General features: G+C 45.4%; 1 pseudogene; it reads left to right on the forward strand.

Annotated features, from left to right (window-relative positions):
* Positions 1-9,008: 9,008 nt before the first annotated feature.
* Positions 9,009-9,117, forward strand: LOC114909712 (uncharacterized; annotated as a pseudogene).
* The last annotated feature ends 216 nt before the right edge of the window (positions 9,118-9,333 follow it).

Below are 9,333 nucleotides of genomic sequence, written 5' to 3' on the forward strand. Positions count from 1 at the left end.
TTAAATAAAATAGCCATTTATTCACATTATTTTTTCAAAGCCGCGGGGAGCCACGGCAGAGGGATGAAAGAGCCGCGGGTTGCCGACCCCTGGCCTAGACAATAAAACAAAATTGCAAAATGTATAACAAAAAAAGAATTAGGACAGTTGTATTAAAGCAATAACCACACACATGCACACACACACACACAGAAAAATACAAAAAACGAGAGCGCACCGTGTTGTCATGGGGATGACTTTATAGATACGCGGCCCATGTTCTTCTGAGAGCAGGTGGCATCACTCCGAAGGATGGTGTTCATGATGCTAAAAATCAGCTCGATGCGCTGGTGGAAAGGAGCTTTTGTGCTGTTTTGACCATGGTGTCAATGGTACTGGGCCTGGGATAAGTCCTCGTTGATGTTGAGCCCCACGTAATAAAAACTGCCCACCCTCTCCACTGCTGTCCCACTAATTAGAACAGGTGTGCGGTCTCCTCCCACAGTTATCTCCTTGGTTTTACTGATGTTCGGAGAAGAGGTTGTCTTCCTGACATGGTACTGAACACAAAGCTGTGATCAAGAAGCAACATTTTCACATATGCCCCTTTCCTGTCTATGTGTGAGAAGGCAGTATGGAGGGCAGTAGCAATAGCATCCTCCGTAGACCTGTTCTGGCAATATGCAAGTGCAGGGGGTCTAGGGCGTCAGGTAGCGAAGAGGGGATGTGAGCTTTGACTAACCACTCAAAGCACTTCATGATAAGTGACGCAAGTGCTGCAAGACAGTAGTCATTTGAGCAGCTGAGTCTCCACGAGCATCGCTGCGGAGCACGGAGGCCAGTGGCTGGGCTCGTCCAGAGGTTGAACCCTGGGACCTCTCGTACCCTAAGTGAGAATTGTACCCCTAGACCACCAAGCCTCTCACTTTTTGACCCATCGCGTGTTACTTTTTCAGAACCCCGCATTTTCCAAACTTTACTTTTTTTTGGCCCGTTTGCTGGGTGGAGACGCTGAAAAGTGACGCAGTCTGCCCCCTCGTTCATTTTCCTTCAAGCACTGACCCTGTGGCGCACGGTAGGCCTGGGATTTTGGCGACCCTCCGAAGCACACTCTCACGCTAGGTCCCTGGCCGGGACACGGAGGTGACAGCTTGCGTTCACTGTGGATTTCATCGGCTTGCGAAGAAACCTGCCGATTGTCAAAGAGCGAAAGCCACGTTTCCCACGCCAGGTTGCAGGGCTCATGCCGCACGTTTAACGAAGCACAGCGTGGGGCTTGTGAAAGAAATCCTTTTTCCTTTTCTGGAACCGATCAGCTGCAGGAGATCTGCACAAAACGCCCGGACATGGAGAGACTTTTCACCACATCATTAGCCGATGGGAGACCTCCGCACAACTGGATGTTGCCCCCATCGGTTTACGTTGCCTCCTTTTATTTGCAAGCTTATACATACATCACCATGAGGCATGGCAACATCTTAGGGTTAGGGTTGGGGAAGGAAGTCTGCCCCGACAATCAGTGGACTGACCACCAAGGGCAATCGTGGCCGGTGCCCCTGCCAAGGGGAGTGGCAACATTCGGTCACAGCACCTAGGATGAAGGGAGGACGAGCGGTGAAGGAACTGGTCTATTGACCGCTCTGACCTGGTGCCCCACATCAGTTCAATTCAATTTATGTTTATAGAGCGCTCTTCTCACAGAGTGATACAGAGCGCTTTAACACAAGCACGAGGCAAGAAGAACAGTTACAAACAAAGAAGACAGTCGACTAATGGCTACCATAATAAAGTACTTTTATAGAGCTATGAGCATCCCCACTGGCCACCGGGGAAAAGAACAAAAACTCCCAACTGAAAGCTGAGGGAGAAAAAAAAAATCTCTGGGGGTGCACGGGCCAGTGGTTGCCCACCACTCCTGGGCATTCTAGATTAAGTAACAATTGTAAGCCAGTTTAACAAGTAATAATGATATTGGTGCTAAATGGTGTCTTGGATCCTCAGCTAAGCATGGAACACTTCGTTCATCATGGCAGTTGGTCATCATCCTCAGTTAGCATGGGATTCGTCTGTCACCAACGGTCAGCCTCCTCAAGTCTTATGTAGCGAGGCAATGCTCAACAAGAAGAGAGAACAGAGTTAGTAAGTTGTAACTTAATTTATTATGCATTTTTGTAATGGTGATAAAAACAAGCAAGGCAAGTGGAATTGTATTTCGAGGTGGAATGCCTGCGTGACAATTCTCGCAGCATCATTTTGTACCAACTGTAGCCTGGACACAGTCTGGTATGGACAACTCGACAATAAAGCAGTGCCAAAGTCCAGCCTGCTTGAGACAAAAGCATGAACCATCAGACCCAATGATACAGCTGGTGGTGCCAGCATCAACCCTTTCCCTTCCTGGTGGGCACGGGGGCGACGAGATCCACTATTAGAAGACAGGATGTGCCGGGGTTCCTGCAAATGGAAACCGGATCCGCCTCATGGGAGCATCAGGAATAATACAAAGCCTCAAAAAAATAGACCCACTGCGCATGGGAATGACAGAAGACACTGCTGTGACTAACCGTTCATTTCTCCTTAGTAACCACTGTCTGGTGAACCTGCTGGGCCGAGACCTGCCTGTGAAGCTCGGGGCAACTGTCACTGTGACCGAAGAAGGTAGCAACATCACATCTCCAGTATTGGGACTGTTGTTTCTGCAGGTGTTATCGCAGTACACCGCTTGGCTGCTGAATGATGACGCGCTGCTGAGAGGTAAGGTGCCTCCCAACTTGACACAGCCCACACGGTTGCACTGCACAGCATGCTTCTTTGCCAAAGAAACTGTAGAGTATCGACAAGAGTTGCATGAGTTTCCGGCAAACAAACTTAAGAGAGAATCATTATGTCAGATTTGTTCCTGACAAAGTGTCGCGCTGCAGCCTCTTTCGTTCTGATCCCGGCCCAAAGTAGGTGGTACAAATAGGATTCAGTTCCGCATATATCACTGGGAAAGACAGGAAACTCAGAATGGAAAGATTTGGGAATTTAAGGTTGAAGGCATCAACTCTCTGACTCACCTGTAAACACCATAGCAGTGTGGTACCGGAATAATCTCTGTTACAAGATGACAACGAGGGGGACTATATGCAAGCATGTCGTGTGAACATTTGATGCTTAAAGGGGGGAAATGTGGTGTGAGAAATTGTTCATTCAAGCGTGGTGTGAAAATATGTTCAAGTAGTCAATATTTTCAAGTGGTTAATATGTTCTAATGTGATGTAAGAGTTAAGATGTTCAGAAAATATCAGAAAAGGAAGTTTAACCTTTAGGATCCGTCCCAGCAGACTTCTAAAATGCGGACAAATTGTTTGGAGGGACGTAGAAGACCAGCCGACCGGTAAATGGAGAGCTTTGCCTTATGGCTCAGCTCCCCCGTTTGCCACCACAGTACTGCTGCCGCCACTCCCACCTCAACCTCACTTGTAAATAAGACCCCAAAATGCTTAGACTCCTCCACCTGGGACAAATTTTCTCCCTTCCCCTGAATGGGGAGGGGGCATGCCATCTTTTTCCATGAGAGAAGCATGGACTCTGACTTGAAGGTGCTGGTCCTCATACCAACCACTTCAATATCAACACATCCACAACTTTTTTTTTTTGGCTTGTTGTTTACCCCCTCAGATACTGAGGGACCACTGGGTAGACCACTACAAACACATCCTTTTCACCCCAGGTGGGACTTGAACTCACAATCCCAGGCTTAAGAAGCCAGTGCCTTAGCCATTAGGTCACTGGGGCTAAGCTTAGGAGAGTAACTAAAGGAAGTGTAAATGAAGAGGAACACCACATTGACACTTGGTTCTTACATTTCTCGGTAATGCCTTTCAGTTTAACTGTGAAGCCAGAATACACTGAAAACTCCCAAGTGTCGTTCCAACAACAAGGTGTTACCTGCCTCACGACACTGTGGCAAACGAATCTCTATTTAAGAAGAAAGGAATTATATCATGTGGGCATATGAACTAGAAATGGATAACAGAGCGTTAATTCAACCACGAGCAACTTCTGCATTGTCATGACAATGCAGAAACACAGATATCTCTTGTGGAAGAAATTTGACATGACTCAAACAAAGGACCCAAGATAGAAGAGAGTATCTTACTTTATCTCTCCCCAGCTGGAGAGAGAGAGTCCCTCACTCCCTGTGCTGGAGTCAAGGGAGTCTCCAACACACACTCCTTACATAGGTCTAGAAGCACGCGCTAAGCACACTGTCCGAACCACTTGTCCCATACAGGGTTGTGGGGAGCTGGAGCCTAACCCAGCAACTCAGGGTGGAAGTCTGGAGAGGGAGGGGATACACCCAGGATGGGATGTCAGTCCGTCGCAAGGCACCCCAAGCAGCACTCAAACCCCAGACCTACTGGAGAGAAGGATCTGGTCCAACCCACTGCGCCACTGCACTACCGCGCCCCCCTCGCATGCTAAGCATATGGTGGCATTTCTCATTGGCTTTCTTTCTGAATGATCAGCTTGTGTTTGCTTCAAATTTGTTACTTACTTATCTGGTACGTTCCCTATAGGCTAGAGTGAGCTATGCGCCTCAACCTTATTTATTTTCTTGTTTTTTTGCTACCAGCCAGGGTCCGGTAAGTGTCTGAGTTGGGGGACGCAGTTTTGGTACATTTGTGCCTCTCGCGCAGCAGGCTTTCTTCAACAGTTACGGAACAAATCAGTTGCACATACTGATAATGCATACCATCATTTCTGCTCAGTTTTCTTATTTTTTTCTCACACTCCCCCCTGTGAACACAAAACACTTACTCTTCTGACTCAGATTCTTCTTCACAAGGTTCAAGTTCACGAGCTTTCTCGGCTAGCTCGTCCCAGTCGGGTATTAGGGCACAATCATCTTTGTCGTTTATCCCCTGTGCCATTGCTGTAGTGGTAAACATTGTTTTAGGATTAGCAGCCTTAACACATGAGAAAAAACACATTAATAACAGGAAGACAGATAAAATAGCAAGAAGTATTCATAATAAGAGTTTCAATAGACCAACCAAACCAGCTGCTTATTCCTAGCCAATCCCAGAATTTGTCTGTCACAGACTGAGCTGTGGCAGGCAAGTTGGTAGCAAGGAATCAGTAAGATGCCAGCAAAATACCATCAATTAAGTGCTGAACCTTGTTGCTGTTGTTGCCTGTTCACATGCATTTCATTTTGTACTGCTACATTGTTTGTTTTGGTCCAGTATTCCATTTAACACTTACTGTTTGAACTAGACTGGGTGCCCGGAAAGTCCTACCGGTATCTACCTGTTTGTCATTAACTAATAACATTTCTTTTATCAAAGTATGACAAATACATGTAATTGGTTGTGAAAAGTAAATGCATTTATTGTTTTAAAAAAATAATTTCTGTAAACTTTTTGCTTAACCATTCAGCTATCTGGCATTCTGTGGTGTTTGGTACTTTGTATTGTAAACCAGATGGAGTGAACCATTTGGGGTATTTCTAGGTGGGAGTCCTTGGGCACAACCAACTTGAGAGGGGTGTTTTACTGTGTAATGTGATAAATGTTTTTATAAGTTGTAATGTAGGGATAGTTATAGTAGAAAATGTTTTGTATTGTCTGTATGTTTTAGTATTTATGTTGGATATAATTTCTGGAGGGAAATGCACTTTGGAATAGTTGAGGCTGTTATGGTGTAATCAGAAGGGTTGAGTTACTGCTATATAAGTTTGTATTAGGTCACTAGTGGAGGTTGCCAATTGATGCAAACTTATGCAGACAGACTCTCATGCAGTAAATAGGAGAGCTATGTGTTGCTGTTGATGCAAGGGGTTAAGCCCATGGCTCATAGGCCTCATGTTCTTTGAAACTTAATGTTTGTTTTGTATTTGGCTGAGGTTAATGTGTTTTGAAGAACACCTTTTAGTTTTTTTTTTAAAAAAAAAAAAAAAAAAAAAAAAAAACCTTTTTGGGTTCAACTACTTCAATTCGCCACTGCTGCCTCCATCTGTCGTCCATACCTTCGTATGTGGTGTCAGAAGTGAGACTTTGGACTGACTGAGTGGAGAATTGATAGAGTAGTGACCATTGAAGAAAATGGTCAGCAGAAGCAAGAAGAAGCAACAGGAGGAAGAAGATAGAGCAGAAGATGAAAGTGCTGCAGAAGTTGTGTTCTCTCCTGCTGGTGATCTTGCTATGGTGCAACTTGCAAAGATGTTTGAAATTTTTGTGGAGTTCCAGAGGGCCAGAGATGAATGCATGGAGAGAGAGAGACTGCCCCTCAGGTCCAACAGTTTAAAGTCCTGTCTCATCACGTGCACCAGTTACAGCTTGATGTGGAACAACAGAGGGTGTGAGGAAGCACTCCTTTATCAGCTCCAGTCCCAGGCTCTTCATTGCCCACAGCAGTGAGGTGTTATGAATCCAACATGCTAAAGCTGGAGGACTCTGATAATATTGAATATTTTTTTACTACATTTGAAAGGCTGGCAGTAGTCTATGGCTGGCCAAAGGTAGATTGGGCCACTCATTTAATTCCATTGTTAATGGGTAAGGCCAGAAGTGCTTTTGTAGCTTTGGAGTCAGAGAGTAGTATGGACTATGACAAAATAAAAGAAGCAGTGCTCAAAAAGTATGAAATCAACCCATAGACCTATCGCCAGCAGTTCAGGTCTATGGAAACCAGCATTGAGGAGATCCCCCCTCAAGAACTCTACGTACAGCTGAAGGAACTCTTCTGTAAGTGGGTCAAGTTTGAACAAAGCAGCAAAGAGGACATTATGGAGACAGTGGTCTTAGAATAATATTTGCGAGTTCTCTACCCTGAAATGAAGATCTGGGTTAAAGAACGAAGTCCTGCAGAGGCAGCTGAACTGGTGAAGTACATAGCAGCCCACAAGAGCTCCAAGACCCATCGCTATGCTGGGCGACTTGACCATCAAGCCAGGGGTAAGTCTGATGGTGTGTGTAAAGGAGCTGGTTCTGATGTTAAACATAGTTATCCTAAGAACACCTTGCTCACTGGTCTTGATAGTGTTAAGTCTGAGCCCAGAGATAAAGCTTCAGTGTCATGCTTTAATTGGGGTGCCCCAGGTCATAAAAGTCCATTCTGTCCGCTTAAAAAGACTAAATATACTTATTTGTGCTATGTTCCCAGGCCTACCTCCTCTATAGGAGCTATACAGAATAGGGAACCTGTTGTTATGGTTGAACTGAATGGGAAGCCTGTTGTAGGCCTTGTAGATACTGGGTGTTCACAGACACTGGTGCAGGCAGCTTTAGTTCCCCCAGAATTCTGGAATGAGGAGGATAGGCTTACTGTACGCTGTGTACATGGTGACCAAAGTGAGCATACTACTGCTGAAGTGTATATTTGGGTTTGTGACCAGACCTTCTTGTTGAAGTTAGGACTAGTGCCAAGATTACCCTATCCTATACTATTGGGGCAGGATCTCCCCGTGTTGCCTGATTTGGTCAGTAAAACAGCATTGTATGGTGTGATTACTCGTGCAAGGGCTAAGGAACAAGACAATTCTGAACTTTTGCAGGTGTTACCTTTTCAGGGTGTTGATGTTGAAATTGAGCCCACTCTCTCTAAGGAAGAGAGGTGTGCGAGGCGTAGACAGACAGTTGGGGAGGTCATAGAATGTTCTGATATGCAGTTAGTCAGAAGTTGATCCTCCTAGCTTGGCTGAAACCGACTTGCATTTTTCTGGTAATCTAGCAGAAGAGCAATGCTCAGATCCCAGTTTAACCTAATGCTTTAAAAAGGTAGAGGAAGGTTGTGTTTCTGGGTTGGGGAATAGAGGCCATCTAATACAGAATGGTCTTCTCTACAGAGAGAGTGAGAACAGGTTACAATTGGTGGTGCCAAAGAAATTCAGAAAAGAAGTATTGGACCTTGGGCATACTATACCCTGGGCAGGACATTTAGCCTACTCGAAGACACTGGAAAGAATAGGTAAATGTTTCTTTTGGCCAGGATTGCATGAGGAAGTGAGGGAATTTTACATATCTTGTCCACAGTGTCAGTTGTCAGGAGGGAAGGCTATGGCACGTGCTCCTTTGATTCCATTACCAGTGGTAGACACTCCTTTTGAAAGAATTGATGGTATTGATGTAGTGGGTCCTGTGGAGAGAAGCAAGTCGGGAAATAGGTTTATCTTAGTCATATGTGATTATGCAACTAAATATCCAGAAGCTTTTCCCTTGAGGGAGGTGACTGCCAAACAGGTGGCCACAGCACTGCTCCAAATTTTTTTGCGAGTGGGTATTTCCCGGGAGGTTCTAACAGACCAAGGTCCCAATTTTATGAGTAAAACCCTCAGGCAGGTCTATGAACTTCTAGGAATTAGGCGTGTCAGAAACACTCCTTACCACCTGCAGACTGATGGACTAGTTGAGCGGTTTAATCAGACCCTGATACATATGTTGAAGAAGTTTGATTCGGATACTGGCAAGGACTGGAACCAGTGGTTACCCTTCCTGTTGTTCGCATACCATGAAGTCCCACGGGCTTCAACAGGATTTTCTCCCTTTGAGTTATTGTATGCACACCAGGTTTGGGGGCCACTGGATGTCCTTAGAGAGAGCTGGGAAGGTGAGCCAACTGTCCAGAAGACTGATATTATCTCCTACGTGCTGAAGATGTGCGAGAAGTTGATGCAAACAACTTTAGCACAACAGAATTTTAAGGAGGCTCAAACCTGTCAGAAGCAATGGTATGATCAATCTGCTCGCTTTCGTAGTTTCCAGCCAGGAGACTGGGTCCTTTTGTTATTGCCTACTTCAGATAGCAAACTCTTAGCAAAGTGGCAAGGGTCATTTAAGGTCACTAGGAGGATGGGTCAAGTGACCTATGAAGTTCATAAGCCTGGTCAATGTAAGCATCATCAAGTGTTTCACGTTAACCTGTTAAAGAAGTGGATCCAGAGACCAGAGATCGTTGGTGAATCTATGCTCATCCAGCGCTCGAGCGCTCTTTGCGTGAGCCTTTCGTGAGCAGCAGCTACCAGTAGGGTGCACACGGCACTTGCTTACGGCCATACTACCCTGAATACGCCGGATCTCGGAAGCTAAGCAGGGTCGGGCCTGGTTAGTACTTGAAAGGGAGACCGCTGGGAAATACCAGGTGTTGTAAGCATCTTTTTCAATTTTTTTTTTTATTTTTTAAAATTGTAACTTTATCATTAACTGATTTCATTATTTATTCTCATTTGATTTTCCCCTCTGCTTCGTTTCGCACGCGAGAAATCGCTCTCTGCCACCCAGTGTTGCGTGTGCATTGGACGTCACGAGGAAGGGCGGTTGTCTCTGAGGAGATTCCGCAAAGGTATGGGAGCTGAGGACGGTCTTTTAA

Source organism: Scleropages formosus, unplaced genomic scaffold (genome assembly GCF_900964775.1).
Source record: "Scleropages formosus unplaced genomic scaffold, fSclFor1.1, whole genome shotgun sequence".
In the NCBI taxonomy this organism is placed as follows: Eukaryota; Metazoa; Chordata; class Actinopteri; order Osteoglossiformes; family Osteoglossidae; genus Scleropages; species Scleropages formosus.